Consider the following 19,021-nt stretch of genomic DNA (forward strand, 5'->3'; position numbering starts at 1 on the left):
CCTACAACTGACTCTGGAGCTTGAAATCCACAGAGCAGGTAGTCAAGAAAGAAAGGCTACAGCAGGCTGAAACCCACAGGACAGATGGACATGTGTTCATTCTTGGTAATGAAGGAATCCAAATCCAGTAGAACCTGGGCCCTTTTATGCAGTTGTAAACACACATATCTGGCCCAGCTCCTGCCTCCCCTCCACCAGGCGGTCAGCAGATCAACAATAAAGCAAAAGTGACACAAAATTGCTGCTGTCCACTCCTACCCTCCAAATCTCTGAGAATCTACTTGGGGGCCCTCCCTAACTGGAAACACACAAGAAAAGGGAACTCTCTAGTCCAGCCCAGCCAAGTTGACACACTGCAGCACCATCACTCCACGACTCTCACTTCTATGGCTGTTTGAAACCCTCAGTTCCTCGCTGGCTGTTGGCAGGAGGCCTCAGTCCCTCACCATGTGGGCCTCTCATTAGGGCAGCTCGAGTGTCCTCATGACATGGCAGCTGGCTGCCCCTCATTGATCCGGAAAGAGAACAAGAAGACTGAAATGCCTTTTATCTCCTAGTCTTGGAAGTCACCTACCATCACTTCTGCCATATTCTATTCATTACGAGTGGGTCACTAAGTTCAGAATACACTCAAGGGGAGGACAATTAGGCTCCACCTTTTGAAGTCAAAGAATTTGTGGACATATTTTAAAAACTGGGAATAGTATTTGAGCTATGAAGAAAGCAACAATTCAAAGAGCCAGAGCAGAGCGTTTTGGGCAGAGGTGACAGCCAGAGACCCTGAAGACCATTATGTGTGCAGAAGCTCCCCCAAGGTCAGTGTGGCCAGGGCTTCCTGAGAAAGTCCCAGGGGAAGGTAGCTTTCCATGAGGCTGGACCTCTTTGATCACGATAAGGACCTCGTGTTTTGTTATTCTTTCTTTCTAAGTGAGAGAAACGGAGAGAGACAGAGATAAAGCATCATCAACATTGTCCTGGTGCTTTGATCCACACCCAACTTCAGCCAGCCCTGGTTCATGGGCACATGTACGCCTGGTGAACTCAGGGTGATCCAGACACGAACCCAGAACCTTCTTGTGTAGGTCTGCCTCACAGACCATCATGTACTGCCACCTGGCCCGCAACCTTGTGTTTTATCCTAAGGGGAACAAGAGGGCTTACTGAGGTCTTAAGAAGAGTGACAGTCTGATTGGCATCTTTGAAATATCACCGTGGAGAGCAGACTGGAGGGGGATGCAGCAGGAACAGGGAGTCTGTAGGAGGCATGAGAACACCAGGCTGCCCTATCTGAGTACTGATCAGTCCTTCACCTTCCAGAACCTTGCTTTTTCTCATGTGTAAAATAAAGTCCCCATTCCCTGCACACTTCCCACATGGTGGCAGGACACACAGAGACCATGGATATAGTGACTCTTTATAATGTGGCGAGTGCTCTCTGCACGTGCAGTCAGGGAGCTTTTGCCCAAAAGCTGGGCCTAACACCACATCCGGATTGAGTGTTTTAACTCCAAAAGAGTACAACGCTCAGAAGAAGACCGTGTTTGCATCACTGTTTCTGGTGGTTCCATTGCTACTCAACACTGCAGCTGGGTCAACCCCGGCAAAGGATGGAAATGGGCTCAGCAATGGTGCTTCATGCTGCTACACACTGTGCTTCACAGACCAGGACCACCTGGGAAGTTCAGGGTTATTCTGGTTCAACTTCAAAGCTGGGGGCTGTGGTGTGCGCCTGTAACCCCAGTGATTCAGGGAGGCTGAGGCAAACAGATTGCAAACTTGAGCCTGGCCTGATAACACAAGAGCCTGGCTGAAAAAGGACTCAGAAAAAGGTGCTGCAATGTGTCTAATGTTCCAGCTGGGAGGCTGAAGCAAGAGGACTGTGACAATGAGATACTGTCTTAACAAAAAAAAGGGCCAGAAGGTGGCATAATGGTTACATCACTGGACTCTCATGTAGTTGACCGTGGTTCAAGCCCTGGACCCGGTGGCTTAAACTCATGCGAGATGCATGTGTGTGCATGCCTGAGATCCCCAGAGGAGAATGGAGGAGAAAGTATTGTAGTATGGCCATCCTCCTGGAGGGTGATTTCTCACTTTCTGTCTCTCTGTCTCTCTCTGTCTTTCTCATGGACACACTCACCCTATAGCAAAACTATCTCTTAAAAACAAAACAAAACAAAAGCAGTGGGGAGCCAGCTCTATAATGCAGCAGTTAAGCTGTATGTATAGGCAGCCAGATCCCACATGACTGGCTGAAGTTCGAATCCTGGCTCAGTAGCTTCAAAAGCATGCTAGGCACATGTGCATGCAGGCCCCAAATCCTGATGGGATGGAGAGATGGAGAAATGAGTATTGCAGCTTGACCACATTCCACTGGGGGTGCTTTCTCTCTCACTCTCACAAGGGCATATACCCTCCAGCAATAAAAATATCTTTCTTAAAAAAGTATCTAAATGGCCAAGAACCATCATGTGGTTGTGGACAATGCCATGAGAACAGAAATTAGTTCTCTTGGTTCTGGTGTCAGCGGAGCCTCTGAAAGCACTAGGGAAGAATATCCCTTGCTTTCTTCTAGTCTCTATTGTTGGCGGCAGTTCTTGGTGTTTGTGGGCTTCTAGACGCTTCCCTCCAGTCTCTGTTCCACCTTTATGTGGCCTTCTCTGTGTGTGTGTGTCTGTGTCACTGTGTGTCCAGATCCTGCCCCGTCCCTGCCTTCTCCTCATAATGATACCAGCCACTGACCCCATCTACCTCGTTACAACTCGATTGCATCTGTAAAGACCCTTTTCTGAAAAAGGGTCTTTTTACAAATACTAGAGGTTAGCCCGGAACACATTCACCCTCACAGAAGGCATGCAGCGTCACTTCCGTTCTACCCTCGTCCTTAGAATAAGTCATTAAGCACGGCTGGCCCGTCATCAAGGGGAGGCTTCTGCCTTGGATAACAGGAATGTCAAAGAATCGCAAGGAGTGTGTGACCTTCCGGGCATCTCAGGATCCATGTCCCCTGCTAGCTTCAGACCATCCTTCAGAGGAGGGTGCAAGTCTGAGCAGTTATGAGCAGCCAGTGATGGGCACTCTAGCCTAATTTAGTACATTTGGGAACAACACCCGCTGCTGGGACTTGACCAACCGGGCCTTTGCAGATCACTGGAGCACATCGTCCCCTTACATGGTATGCCGTGGCAGATTATCCTCCAGTTATGAAAATGGCACTGCCTTTAAATGGAAGAACATTTTAATTAATTAATTAATTTTTTGTCATAGGGCATATGTGCTCACCATAGAGAGACAGAGACACAGAGAGAGAGAGAGAGAGAAAATGTAAGCCACTAGGTTCAGGACTTGAACCGTGGTTGGCCATGTGGGATTCCAGCACCTTAATCACCATGCAACCTGCTGGCCCCATAAATGGAAGAACATTTAAAAAGTTCTTTTAGAGCAATTTCATCTTTTGACATTGCTGAGACACCCAACTAGTAATATTCACCCTATTAGAGCATTTATAGTGGGCCAGCTACTATTCCGAACACTTGCTTTTTCAGAGGTTGTCAGGATTATGTCTTTTAGTAACTGTGGAAAGGCAGTACCATTATCATCCCCATTTTACAGATGAGAAAGCTGAGGCCTGGCGAGAGTTAAATAACTTCTCTAAGTTCAGATGGCTAAGAAGGGGCGGAGCTTACGTTTGAAGCTCAGCATCTAGATCCACGCAGCATGCGCTCAGCCACGTTACTATATTGACCTTCTGTAAGAAAACAGAACCAAACAAACTGGGTCTTCTGCTACACAATCATGTAGATGTGTAATGAGGTTTAAACATAGCCCCAAGGCATTAAGGACCAACATTGACAACCGCCTTCCTGAGAGGACTCAAGCACTCTGAGCCAAACCTGGGTGCCTGAGCCAAGCCGAGTTGTCCTGGAAGAGCACATCTATCGGAGATGCCAAATGCAAGCCTTCAGGTGGAACTAATCTATAACAGAAAAGAGTTATGGGCAGAGGGTATTCTGCAAGCCGACCTTCTCCAGGTAGTCAGAGGTCAATCAACTGATTTCCCCAATGAGATGTGTTTTCTGTTGGACTTGTGCTTTTATTTACCCAGATGAAGAAAAGTCCCATGGGGGGGGGGCTCTTTTCCTAATTATACTGCAATACCTTTTCCATTTCTCTATCCTGTTGGGATTTTCGACATACACACACACACACACACACACACACACACACACACACACCGTGTTTTTCAGGCCACCAAGGCTGGGATTTGAACTGCATGATTTTCTTTCTTATTCCCAGCTCTCAAACACTTCCTCTTCTCGAACAGCTATTTGGGACCAGAGATTATGATCTTTCTGCTCCATGGCGTGTGCATGTGTTTCTTGGGAGTTGGGGCAGCAGGCAGGGGTGGTTCAGCCCTCAAACAGGCAGGGACTGCCAGATAAAATGCCCTTGATCTGATAGACTTGCTTGCAACCATCAGACTGCATCACTCGACAATCCAGCAGCCTCCAGCTGATGGATTTGCAGAAGTGCTCAAGGATAATTGGCATTTTAATGGGAAAATGCCATGTTCCCGAGTGTCAGAATAGCAATAGCATACCCCAAGGACCATTAACACAGTTCTTGGGTAATTAAAGTTGCTCACCCATCAGTCTTGGTCTCAGAACCTATCCCATGCTTGCAGCAGGGCTTCAGGGGGTGCCCGATTTTCGCAAATCGCTAAATTGGAACTCTAATGATCAAATGGCTTTTCCCATTCAAACACACATGTGCAAAAGACACTGAGGAGCAGTTGTATCTCTGTCAGTCACTGTCGTTCTTCTGTTTTCTCTTGCACCGGAGAAAACAGGTAAGGCTCAGGTGAGAACTTAGCCATGGGTGATAGAAGGAATAATCCTTAACCGGCTCTTCTGGTATCAACTTGCAGAGGCCACAGTTCAAGAGGGCATTTTGATCCAGTGCATCCACGTTGTTGAGAATTTCCAGGTGCTGGTACAGTGTGCACAGTAGCTCTTGGCATGGCGCATAGGCCTGGGGCTACACTTCAACTTCCCCTCACCTCCTTGGTTGGGTGTCTGTTGTCAGTTGCATGTGCTGGTCCTTGATGTTTAATGAGCACTCATTATACATTCAAGCATTACCTCCCTCCAGCTTTATAACTATTATGACTCTCATTGTAAGGACGAGGAAGCTGAGGTTGAGAGAGGGAGAGTGGCTTGTCCCAGGTCCCTCAGAAACTGGAAATCAATTCAAGTTGTCTGACTGCAAAACTCAGGTTTTAACCACTTCCTTACTGTGATGGTTGATGTGGGGTGTCAACTTGACTGGATTAAGGGACGATCCAATAGCTGGTAAAGCATTTCTTTTCAATACTTCAGTAGATACTGAGCCCATCCCTCTTCTGCCGCAAGGAGAACTCAGGTGATTTGGCATTTGACTAGAACGGCTGAGCTGCACCAGCTGTGACTGAGGGTGTTTTGGGGCAGACTGGCCTGTGAGTCAGAGCATGATGCAGGAAATATTCATCCTCATTGTAGGGAGGCAGTATCTAATCAGCTAGGGCGGGATGGAACATAAAGAAGGGTGAATTCTCACCCTCTCCCAAGCTAAGATACCTTTCTTCTCCTCCCTTTGGACATCATAACTCTAGGTTCTCCTGCCTTTGGACTCCAGGACTCATGCCAGAGCCCCATGAGAGTTAAGCCATCAGCTCCTCTATTTCTGAGGCCTTCAGACTTGGACGGAGCCATTTACCAGATCCCAGGGTCTCCTGCTCACAGACGGTCCATCATGGGGCTTCTCAGCCACCAAAATCAAATGAGCCAATTCCTCTAATAAATCCTTCCTCATCTCTCTGTATTCATCCTATCTGTTCTTTACTGGCTCTGCATCTCTAAAGAACCTCCTACAAAACCCCCTATACCCGAACACCTATCATTTTCTCATTCGCTTTTTAAAATCTGGGGGCAACTCATTTCTGTGCCTGTAATGAGAGTATAGTATATCCCCGTATGAATTCTTCATTTTCATTGTGACGTAAGAGTTCTTACCACCACCATTTTGGAAGCATGGACTAAAGCTCCAGTGAAACCCGAGGCCTGGACTCGGGTTTCAGGGTGAGGCTGGTGTAGCATGGTGCTTTCTTTGCCTGGCAGGAATTGCCTTTTCTAAGACACACACGACAGTTAGGGTTCTGACGGGAAGCAGATGGCTCACTCCACCGGGGCAGTTTGTGGACAGTTTAATTACGGGACTCTACAGACCTGAGACAGGGTTTAAGAAAACCAGGAAGAGATGGGGAGAAATTCCAAGTCATGCAGAAGAGTCGTCACTTCTTACCTCTGAAGGGAAATTGAGGGTCTGGGGGGACAGTGTTTTCCAGTACCCAGAGGAAGTGGATACATTGTTTTGGCTATAGGCCAGGGTCTGTGGTCCTCCGTGGAAAGGAACAAACAAGCCTGGTGAACTGGCAAGGAGGGAACCAGGGGAGGCAGCACCCCACTTCCCCTTGCCTTCTCTCCTGCCGTCAGTATTTGCCATCAGCCAAACCCGGCCAACACCCAAAGGGCATCAGAGCTCCATTCACAGGGGTGCGGTTCTTAGGGGCAGCCTCCCTAGCCAGCAGGTGGTCCAGGATAGAAACAGTCTGGACCAGGAAACAGGAAGTAATGAAATAGAGACGAGGGCAGCAGGATATTGAGTGGGACAAACTTGTTTCCTGAAATCTGGCTGTTAGAGAAAAAAAATACTTACTTCCCTTCTCGTCCATTTTATGTTTCTTTCATGTTTTCTTATATAGTAAGAATCATGGCTTCCTCTGTTTCTTCATTTGTTTGAAGTGGAATAATTAATCAAAGGGCAAGTTTGGCACAGATGAGTCATGGTAGCCAGCCCCTTCCCCATCTGTCCCTGAGGACCTGCTGCCCACTGAAAGTATGACTTCAAATCTACTCTCAGCCATGAGGGCATTTCAGCAGGAATCCCATGCCTCTTAGGAGAAAGGCACGCAGCTTTCCAGTGTGGCCTAAAACTAATGAGGTAGGTGCAGCACATTCTGGGAGCAGATGGTGTAGTGGTAATAGTTACATTGCTGGACTGGACCACAGGCTCAACTCCCGGACCCAACAGCTTAACACTCATACTAAGTGTGGGGACCAGCAGATAGTGTAATGGCTACGTCGCTGGACTCCCATGTAGTACCACGGTTCGAGTCCCAGGCCTGGTGGCTTAAACTCATGCTGGGTATGTGCGTGTGCTTGCTCAAGGTACCAAGAAGAAAATAGAGGAGAAAGGATTGCGGCATGGCCATCCACCCTAGGGGATGATTTCTCGCTTTCTGTCTCTCTGTCTCTCTCTGTCTTTCTGGTGAGTGCACATGCCCTGTAGTGAAAACCTGTCCAATAAAACCCTCATACCAGGTGTATATGGGTGTGTGCCCAAGATCCCAATAAGAGAATGGAGGAGAAAGGATTTTGGCATGACCATCCTCCTTAGGGGGGGTGATTTCTCACCTTCTGTCTCTCTGTCTTTCCAGCAAGCATACATGCCCTAGAGCAAATATCTCATAAAGAAAGAAAGAAATGGATGGGGGCCAGCAGGTGGTGTGGTGCTTAGGGCACTGGACTCCCACACAGCCAAACATAGTTTGAGTCCCAGACCTGGTGGCTTGCTTTCTCTCCCCCTCCCCCTCTGGTGAGCGTATGTGCCTTCTGGCAAACTAAAATAATAGTAGTAACAGTAATGATAAATAAAATTAAATAAGTTTTTTTTTTTTTTTTTTAAAGAGAGGCTGGTAGGTAGCATAGTGGTTAAGGTCCTGGACTCCCACATGACCCACTGCAGTTCAAGTCCTGGACCTGGCAGCTTGCTTTCTCACTTTCCCTCTCTCCCTCTCTGTCTCTCTTTGGTCAAATTAAAATAATAATATGATGACGATAATAAATAAAATTAAATACATCTTTAAAAAACAGAAAGGAAATAGGTGGACTGTTCTGCCACATGTAGCAGCACCCCAACCACCAGTCCCCTCTGTGTTCCCATTAGCTTGCACAAGCAGAGGGCGGAAGTCGGGAGGTATTTGGAGGTGTGTCTTCACTGGGGGGAAGTTGGGAGATAGTGTTGCTGTATCTCCAGTCCTTCCTCATAAAGATGGAAAGGATAGTGCTTCATCCATGATACCAAGTGAAGGAAATTCCAAATGGATCGCAACAGAATTGGGCAGGGGAAGAATTGCCAAGTTGACAGGAAGAGAGGGGATGACCCTAATGCAACAATGATCGGTGTAGATGCCAAAGGATATAGCTGTATTTGGGCCATCTTGCCACTGACTCAAGGGAAAGCTCTAGAACCAAGTTCAGGAGCTGAGGGGATGTTCTAATTGTCTATTGCTGTGTGACAAAGCTTATTTTATTGCGTGTCATGATCTTGGAGGTCAAGAATTGAGGCAGGGCTCTGCTGAAAGTCCTTCTGCTCCGGGTGGCTACAGCTGAGGTCCCCTTGTGGTTTGTAGCTGGTGCCTGGGCTGGTCTGTTGCCTTGGCTGGGAGGCTGGGCTCTGCTGGGACTATTAACCAGAGCACTTGCAGTCACCTTTCCAGCATGGCTGTGCCGGAAGACTCAGACTTCTTACATGGCTGCGCAGGGCCCCAAGAGACCCTGGTTGCAACTGCATGGTTTCTTATGATCTAGCTTCAGAAGCCAAGAATGTCCCTTGTGTTGTAATCTATCAGTCAAGAAAGTCACTCAAGTTGAGAGTGGGAAAGTGGCTTGTCCAAGGTCACTCGGAGACTGGAAATAGAGCTCAAGCTATCTGATTGTAGAGCTTGGGTTTTAACCACGACCTCATTGGGATGGTTGATTGTGGATGGCAGCTGGACTGGATTAAGGAACACGCCAATAGCTGGTAAAGCTTTTATTCTCAATCCTTCAATAAAAACAAAACTCATCCCTCTTCTGCTGCAAGGGGGCACGCCTTTGATGTAAGTCCAGTTTCAATGGGAGGAAAAGAGATTCCTCATCTCAATGAAAGGAGTAGCAAAGATGAAATTGCCTTTTTTTGTCTACCCCAGGGCTATCTAGCAGGTATGTAGCCAGCATGGAGGTTTCAGGACAGAAGAGGGCCTCTCCTCCAGCTTTTAGTATAACTTAGTTTACCTGCCCCATGAGAAGGCAGGTACTGGCTGCCAGCCCAGCAGAAGGCATTGCCAGGAAAGCCAGGAGGGTCTTAAAAAGAACACACTAGCACTACTTAGAAGACACTGGTCCCTTCTTCCCCAGCCTGCCTCTCAGTCCTGAAAGCTCTAGAGGGAGAATGAAGGATAGGGAAGAAAGAACTAAGGGCAGACCACTCCCCTCACTTCTCAAGACCCTTTGGGGCAAATTCAGGTTTCTCAGAAGCTAGAGGATGAGTGTTAGATTGGCATATGAAATTGGATATTTAAAGTTGTTTTTCTTTTTTCTTTTTGCTATAGGGTATGTATGCTTGCTAGAGAAAGAGAGAGAGAGAAAGTGAGAAATCACCCCCAGGAGGGATGGCCACATGGCAATCCTTTCTCCGGTCTCCTCTGGGGGTCCTGGGCACACACATGCACACATGCACAGTTGGCCACGTTGGTTCCTGCTGCCTTAACCTCCATGCCACCTGTTGACTCAAGTCTTTAAACTTTAAACTAGCAGGACTGAACTTTCAACACCTAAAAATGACTGAAAAGCTGTAGGATTTGCTGAATTCTCATTAAGGGAGATAAGACATAGCACAGTTGAAGGCAGCAACTGGAGAAAATAAAACAGCTGTTCGTATCCTTACTACATTCAGACTTTTCAGTAAACTGGTAACATTTGCATAACGCATTAGAGAGGTTTGTTAGATTTGAAGTGATTCCTTCCTTCCTTTCCTTCTTTCCTTCTTCCTTTCTTCCTTTCTTTCTTTTTGGGGAGGTTTTTGTTATAGGGCACGAGTGCTCGCCAGAAAGACAGAGAGAGCCAAAGAGACATAAAGTGAGAAATCACCCCCTCCTTCCCCCAGTGATGGCCACGCCACAATCCCTTCTCCTCCATTCTCCTCTTGGGATCTTGGGCATGCACACGCACACACACACACACCTGGCGTGAGTTTAAGCCACTGGGTACGGGACTCTAACTGCAGTTGACCACATGGGAGTTCAGCGACATAGCCATTACGCTGACTGCTGGTCCCAAAGGTACTCCTTTCTGATGGACTTGCGGGACTTAAACCTCCCACAAATGACTTTTTGTAGAGACCCACCATTCTTTATTCTGAGATGGAGAAGGGACGCTGGTGTTGGGAGGAAAAACTCTTCCTCCACCCTCTATGTTCAGTGACTGAGAGCTGGGACTCTAACAAAAGAAAGACCAACAGGAGAAAAGAAACAATTTCTATGAATATTTACTTGCATGGGAATTCCAGAAAAGGAGCGAAACTCAAAGGATCAGTTAGCCATAGGAGCCTATATATCCTTTACACAGAGTAAGGAGGGTTTGGACCCAACTACGCAACTAGTAAATACGTGGCGGAATAATGAAAGATAAGGATTCTTTTACAAAGGTCTGGTAATGCAAACTTGTCTTGGTATGGACTCTTCATCTCTTGACTCTTCTCGCAGAGTTCGTACGTGTTTACAGTCCCTCCACCATGGAAAGGAGTTGCCTTTTTTTTTTAAAGAGAGGTCTTTGCTATCTCACGAGGGGATGGCCATGCCACAATCCCTTTTCCTCCATTCTCCTCTCGGGATCTGGGACACACACTCACATGCATCTGGCATGAATTTTTAGCTGCCAGGTCTGGGACTCAAACTGCAGTTGACTACATGGGAGTCCAGCAACACAAGCATTACACCATCTGCTGGTCTCCTGGTGTTGACCCTGTCACCTTCCCATCACATCCCCTCCCTGAGCTGTGAGCAGAGCTGAGAGATTGCATCTAAGACCAAACAGGAGCCAGGAGTCCAGCTTTCAGTTTCATGAGATAAGACATAGCACAGTTGAAGGCAGCAACTGGAGAAAATAAAACAGCTGTTCGTATCCTTACTACATTCAGACTTTTCAGTAAACTGGTAACATTTGCATAACGCATTAGAGAGGTTTGTTAGATTTGAAGTGATTCCTTCCTTCCTTTCCTTCTTTCCTTCTTCCTTTCTTCCTTTCTTTCTTTTTGGGGAGGTTTTTGTTATAGGGCACGAGTGCTCGCCAGAAAGACAGAGAGAGCCAAAGAGACATAAAGTGAGAAATCACCCCCTCCTTCCCCCAGTGATGGCCACGCCACAATCCCTTCTCCTCCATTCTCCTCTTGGGATCTTGGGCATGCACACGCACACACACACACACCTGGCGTGAGTTTAAGCCACTGGGTACGGGACTCTAACTGCAGTTGACCACATGGGAGTTCAGCGACATAGCCATTACGCTGACTGCTGGTCCCAAAGGTACTCCTTTCTGATGGACTTGCGGGACTTAAACCTCTCACAAATGACTTTTTGTAGAGACCCACCATTCTTTATTCTGAGATGGAGAAGGGACGCTGGTGTTGGGAGGAAAAACTCTTCCTCCACCCTCTATGTTCAGTGACTGAGAGCTGGGACTCTAACAAAAGAAAGACCAACAGGAGAAAAGAAACAATTTCTATGAATATTTACTTGCATGGGAATTCCAGAAAAGGAGCGAAACTCAAAGGATCAGTTAGCCATAGGAGCCTATATATCCTTTACACAGAGTAAGGAGGGTTTGGACCCAACTACGCAACTAGTAAATACGTGGCGGAATAATGAAAGATAAGGATTCTTTTACAAAGGTCTGGTAATGCAAACTTGTCTTGGTATGGACTCTTCATCTCTTGACTCTTCTCGCAGAGTTCGTACGTGTTTACAGTCCCTCCACCATGGAAAGGAGTTGCCTTTTTTTTTTCTTAAAGAGAGGTCTTTGCTATCTCACGAGGGGATGGCCATGCCACAATCCCTTTTCCTCCATTCTCCTCTCGGGATCTGGGACACACACTCACATGCATCTGGCATGAATTTTTAGCTGCCAGGTCTGGGACTCAAACTGCAGTTGACTACATGGGAGTCCAGCAACACAAGCATTACACCATCTGCTGGTCTCCTGGTGTTGACCCTGTCACCTTCCCATCACATCCCCTCCCTGAGCTGTGAGCAGAGCTGAGAGATTGCATCTAAGACCAAACAGGAGCCAGGAGTCCAGCTTTCAGTTTCATGAAGCTCAAGGAGAGTGTCACTCACTTAAGGAACAGAGAGGATACAGTGGGGTGTGTACTGAAATGACAGTGACTGTGTCTGTTAAGGTCCTTCAGGTGGTGCTCTTGGTGATGGTCATTGGAGGAGTGCTTGGTAAAAGGACAGGCAGTGTGTAGTCACAGATTTGCAGAAACCCAAGGCTGATAATAGGGAGCTGATACCAGCTGACAACTTAAAGAGACAGGGGAGAGGCAGTTGTGGGGACTTGGAAGTGGCCTGGATTGCCTCAGAGTAGCTGTGACCTTTGAGGGATGCTGCCAGTGTATGACAGTTTAGGGGTGGGAGATCAGCCCCTTGAGGTGCAGAGTATGGTGGAGAATGGTATAGATAAGGAGATAATGAAAACATCCAGCACAGTAAAAATAAAATTTCTTTCTTCCTCCATCCTCCTTTCTTTTTAAATCACCAAAGGGTATATGCATATAGAGAGAGACAGAGAGAGAGAGAATGCACCCCCATGACCACTGTAATCCCTTTTCCATTTCTCTATCCTGTTGGGATTTTGGACACATGTGCCCACCATGTTTTTCAAGTCATCAGAGCTGGGATTTGAACTATAGTTGGCCATGTGGATTCTGGCTCCCTTAACTATTAGGCTGGCCTTATGGCAAAATCTCTTATCAGTAATCACTATCAAACATACATGCATTACGTTCCAGACCTTGTGCCAAACATTTTATAGGGATCCAATGGTTTAATCCTTTCATGTTTATCAGTAGCCTCTATTAATATTGTCCAGATCAGAGACCAGTAGATGGCCTAATGGCTACAATGCTGGAATCCCATGTAGTCTACCGTGGTTCGAATCCTGGTTCCAGCAGCTTCAAACTCACACCAGGTGCATGTGCATGCATGCCCAAGATCCCAGAAAGAGAATGGAGGACAGGGGATTATGGTGTGGCCATCCCCCCTGGGGTGATTTCTCATTTTCTGTCAGTCTCTTCAGCAAGCGCACATGCCCTACAGCAAAATTCTCTATCAAAAAAGAAAAAAACGAACAAAACATCGCCCAGATCATAGATGATAATATCACCCATCACAATTTACACGTGTGGATTGCCCAGCCTCACACGCCAGGACATGGTATCACTGGATTTGAAGCAGGTACTGGACTCCCAAGATGTGCCTCAATCCTGGGGTACACTGCCTCTGGTGCACAGAGAAGTGGGGAGTTCTCGGCTTTAGACTTAGCAAAGTCCAAGCACCCTTGGAGATCCAACAGTTGCTCCTAAGGAGAGGAGAAATTGGGAGCAGGTGTTGCTCCCACAATTCTCAGGACTCCCCAAGGGAGAGACCGGTCAGGCGGTGTAGGCCTGGGATGAGTGGTGTTGAGATGCATGTGGGACGTGGCAAAGGGAAATACTTCCCCAAAGTACCCATAAAATTAACACAGCTTGAAGATTTTATTTAACTCATTCATTTTAAAAATCAGGTTTCTTTTCATTCAGTTCAAAGAAAATGAGAAATGAAAACAAATATGTAGGCAGTCGGAAATGCTGAAATGAGGGCCAGCAGGTAACATGGTGGTTAAGGCCCTGGATCCCATGGGAATGACTCCACATTCAAGTCCTAGAGCCGTGGCTTTGAAAATACGCCAGGTGCTTGTGTGTGTGTGCCCAAAATCCCAAGAGGAGACTGGAGGAGAAGGAACGTAGCTTGGCCATCCCTCTAGGGGGTGATTTCTCACTTTCCCTCTCTCTCTCTCTCTCTCTCTCTCTCTCTCACAAATGCACACATCATATAGAGAAAAAAATTAATAATAATAAATAAAAACAAATTAAAAAATAAATGCTGAATTGAATTTGCTGATAGATGTGTAGGAGATCAGAATATGCCACCTTGGCATAAAACTCAGGTTGAGCCGAAGGCAATTGCGAAGAAGCAGATACAGGGAAAGCTCGCTGCCCTCCCTGCATTTGCCTAAAAGTAAGACATAAATTTACCAAGCGGCCATCCTTCCTACCAGAAAGGACAAAGATTAACCAATGAAGCCAAGTTTAGGTGCTTGTTGGCCTGGAGAAGTCGCCAGAGGAATCTGCCTGACGAGCTGCACTGACCAGCCTTTATCAGCCCTGTATCTGCCTCCCCCTTGCTGGCCTCCTCTAGAGACCTGAAGTCCTTCTCTTGCCTTGTCACTGTCCAGCGTTTTACTCTTCCTGTTGTAGATGCTACATACACCAGAATTCAAAGCCACCTCTTTGAGATTCTCTTATTTCTCTGGGTATTTCCCATGTATACATGTTTTTGTCTTGTTAATCTGTCTTTTGTTACAGGGGTCTGTCCCAACTAAAAGCTATGATGGGTAGAGAGAAATTGTGACGTTTTCCTCACCTGTGGATGCAATACTGTCTCTTCCAAGAGTAGTGGGAATGAAGGCATCTCCACTGGACGAGGCTTATCTGCATCATTATCAGCTTCCTACAGCATACCCAGTTGGGAAATAGTTCATTAAAGAAAATGAACAGGACAGACCCCTGTAAAACCAGGGAACCCACCCAAGAGGGCTGGTGTCCCATTGACACAACATACAATGGTCTTTTTACCTGTGTCAAAGGCATTCCCAGTCATTCCTGACAGTCACGATGACAGTCACCTGTGCATGTGCAGACCGTCATCCGTGGTTGTCATCATACACGTGCTTATCCACCTTTGGCAGCACCTGACAGTTTAGGACAAGGCGACCAGCACCTGTGCGTGTGTGGACCGTCATCCCGTGGTTGTCATCATACACGTGCTTATCCACCTTTGGCAGCACCTGACAGTTTAGGACAAGGCGACCAGTGGGGAACTTTACTCCTCACTGCTCCCGGACCCCTCCCCAGACTCCCCCTCTATGTCTCTCCTCCTGGTTTTAGACTTCCTTTATTTCTAGAGAAAAATCCTTCCCTACCCTTCTTTCCCTCTGAGCTGTTTCTCCTCTCCTCTCATCTTGCTGGCTAATTCATTAGCAACTGAAAAGCTACTTTCTCTTTCTTGAGGGGCAACAAGAGCGTCCATCTTCAAATGTGCTGAAGAAAGAGGTTTTCAGGACCAGCAGTTAACGTAATGGCTATGTCATTGAACTCCCATGTAGCTGACGGCAGTTTGAGTCCCAGACCTGGTGCCTTAAACTCATGCCGGGTGTGTGTGCGTGCGTGCCCAAGATCCTGAGAGGAGAATAGAGGAGAAGGTATTGTGGCATGGCCATCCCCCCTTGGGGGTGATGTCTCACTTTCTATCTCTCTGTCTCTCTCTGTCTGGCTGGCGAGCACACGTGCTCTATAGCAAAAACCTCTCCAAAAAAAAAAGAAAGAGGTTTTCTTTGCACTCTGTCCTCCCATGCAAAATTGAAAAGAAAAAGAACAAAAACTGATAACATTTCTATATTAAATTAAAGTGTAATTAAATGGAATTCATTAAGTAAAAATTAAAACTTCACATTAAAACTCTCACCTTATTCAAGTCTTAACTCCAATGTCACCTTGTTAATGAGGTCTCCCCTCGCCACTCTGTTTCATCTGTGACCCCACCATGCTCACCCACCTTGTACCCCTTTCTCAGCTTGACATTTTGTCATCTTCGGGCCTGTGGTACGATGTACTTGCTGTCTAGTATCCTTTTCTAGAATGACAGCTGCTTGAAGGCAAGGATCTTGTCTCTTGTTCGTTAAACTGAGGTATAGCTGAAATAAGAGCAGTTTATTTGAGCCAGGTCTTAGGATGAATTATCTGGGTCAACAGACTGATTTCCAACCACTCTTCAGAATGGAGGCAGAGAAAGCTGATTACATAACAAAGAGAAGGGCAGGGCGGTTACAGGTTGCTTGTCAAGCATCTGCATTGGTCCATTTAAAACCATGTGAATGACTGATTGGATAGATCTATATCCTTTATATCGCGCAGGAACTGGAGAACACTGGGAGGAAGTTAGCCTTGCAGTCCGTTTACTGTCAGCTTAAACGCACCTTTTGAGCCATAACCCAGATGGCTGTGGGTGTGACCAAAATCTCAGGTTTAGGCTTTGCTCAAGCCTTTAAATTTTTATTTATTTCTTGGAGAGGTTTTTGCCTTAGAGAACGTGTGCTTGGGGGAGGGGAAGCTCAGAGACAACGAGAGGGAAAGTAAGAACCCCGCCCCCTGGGGGAATGATCATGCCCTCCACAATCTCTTTTCTTCCATTCTTCTCCCGGGATCTTGGGCATGTACACATATGCACCTGGCGTGAGTTTCAAGCTACCAGGTCCAGGACTCGAACCGCAGCTGGCTATCTGGGGGGGAGGGGGAGGCGGTCCAGTGATGTAACCGCTATGCCATCTGCTGGCCCAAGCCTTTAAAAACTTTACTGGACCTCACACTCTACAGACTGGTCTGGACTGCTTTTCTTTCTCACTATTTGGTTCAATGTCTTATCCCCAGCACCTAAAACAATCCCTCACACATAGTAGATGTTCAATAAAAAGTTAACAAACAACTATCTGAATGAAAATAGTCTGAATTTTAATATACTTCCATGCTTGATTTCACTAGCTTGACTTCTAGGCTTCACATAGCCTGTTATCTAACCTAGAAAGTGCCCTTCTTCAATTTTCTTCTTTCTTCCTCTGCTTCATTTAGCTTTTAACTTTAAAGCTGCTTGTGATCAGAGAGCAGGAAATAGAAGTTGAAAGTTCCAGAACTCCTAATATATAAATCAAAGGGCATGGCGCCCAGACTCTTAGAGCCAAATCCTAGCCTTCTCAAATACTCTCAGACAGGGAAGATTCAAGTTTTGTGAGACCCGAGGCTTATAAGTTGGCAAAGGGAAGAGAGCCTTTAAGGGGGTAGGGGAGGTGCAGGGAGGAAATTTGCAATGAAAGTTTATGGAGAATGAGAAAAATACTCACATCACAGCTCTTTGGGGGCCTTGGAGATGTAGGCTCTTTCTTATGAGCTCACACAAGGCAATTTCCCAGGAACACTTAAATACTTACATAGACCTGCTAACTGGTGGCAACCTGGCCTCCCCTCCAGTTCAGGGGACCAGCCACAAAGGTACCACTTGGCAGTCTGTTAGAAATGCAGAATCTTGGTGGCCAGACAGCACAGTGATAAAATGTAATGCTCTGTAAGACCCAGCCACATGGGAAGCTTCCTGGTTCAATTCCAGAGTATAGTAGGCACATGCTTACCCATTTTCATGAACTGGCTGAGGCTGGGGGTGCACAACAGCGTCAAGATTCCATACGGGGTGCTGTCTGTCTCTCTCATGGAAGAAATAAATAACATTTTAAAAAAGAAGAAATGCAGAATGTCAAATGCTACCCTAAACCCATTGAATCACAGTCCACCTTTTAATAAGGTCCTAGGGAACTCATTCACCTACACACTGAAAGTGGACTCAGACCAAAACCTTGTAGAACTCTGTCAACTCCAAGCACTTCACCTTGGCCCCTGCAAACCAGGATCCCGGAAATAACTCCCCCTCTAGTCCTTAGACACTGGAGCAGTCTCGCTCCTGGCTAATGCTGCAGGGTGTCAGTCTGAGAGACCAAGACACTGGGGTTTGGACTGAGGCTTTACTAATACCTGCATGTCCTCTGTTAAGTGACCATGGTCAACCTGTCTCAAACAGAGAATGAGAGGCACGCATAGGACTTCTGAGACCTCCTGACGCTGGGATGTTATGTGTTTGCGGGTGTGTGTGGAGCAGAGGCCATCTGTGCCCCTGCTACATCCTCTCGGCCTCAGCATTGTGGCAAGCCGGCCAGCCCTTGCCCCTTTGCCTGTGGGCTTTCTGGGGCAGTTAGAACCCCTTTCAAACTAACTGAGGCAGACTGCAGTACCAAAGAATGGGTGTTCAGGCCCCTTCTCCTCACGCCACACCATTCCAGCCATTCTTAGCCAATGGTGATGAGAGAGTACAGGTGCATGGATTCCCCAGAGGGGCCATGCCTAGCTGCCCACCTGGGAACTTACCTGGGCACACACCTGGTAATGGAGAGTTCCTCCAATAGTTCTTTCATTGCCTCACTCCCCTTCCCTCTCCATGAGTGTCTTCTGGGGTTCTTTCCAAATTAGCTGGTTTTTCTCATCTCAGGATCTGCTAGTGGGAAAGCCCTGCCTAGGAAGGTTGCAGTGGACATCCCAGGCTGCTAGTTCTTCCTCTATGAACCGTGATGGCGTTGGCCAAACCAGACCACCACCTGGGGAAGAGTTCAACTCGGCATAGACTAGAAGCTGTAGGGAGGGCTGGAATGCAGACTCCTGTCACTGAGCAGGTGGGCTTAAAACTGCTGTTGAGTTACCTCAGGTTTCTCAGCCCCGGCATCTGGGACCACGTAATGCTTCACAATGGGGTGGGGGCTGTTCTGTGCACTGTAGCACCTTAGCAGCAGCTTTGGCTTCTACTCACTAGGTCAACAACACTTCCCCCAGTGCCCTCATCCCCTCGCAACAATCAAATAGGTCCCCAGACATTGCCAAATGGCCCTCAGTGGAGAACCACCGGGTTAACTGAACTCTTTCTTCTGGCAGCAGCAGGCAAAAGTCAGGCTCACCATTTCCCACCTGCAGTAACGCACAGCCCTTTGGTTTACCTCCACTGCTCCTGCCCTCTGCCCTGCCTTGCTTCGAGGCCTCATTAGAAAAGCCATTTGTCACTGCTGCTTTTTCAAGGATGGATTTTCAGATTGTTGCTTATGGCTAACTGGGATCACATTTCCGGTTTAAAAAAAAGAGAAAGAAAGAAAGAAAGAAAGAAAGAAAGAAAGAAAGAAAGAAAGAAAGAAAGAAAGAAAGA

Source organism: Tupaia chinensis, unplaced genomic scaffold, assembly GCF_000334495.1.
Source record: "Tupaia chinensis unplaced genomic scaffold, TupChi_1.0 Scaffold000570_1, whole genome shotgun sequence".
NCBI classification, from domain to species: domain Eukaryota; kingdom Metazoa; phylum Chordata; class Mammalia; order Scandentia; family Tupaiidae; genus Tupaia; species Tupaia belangeri.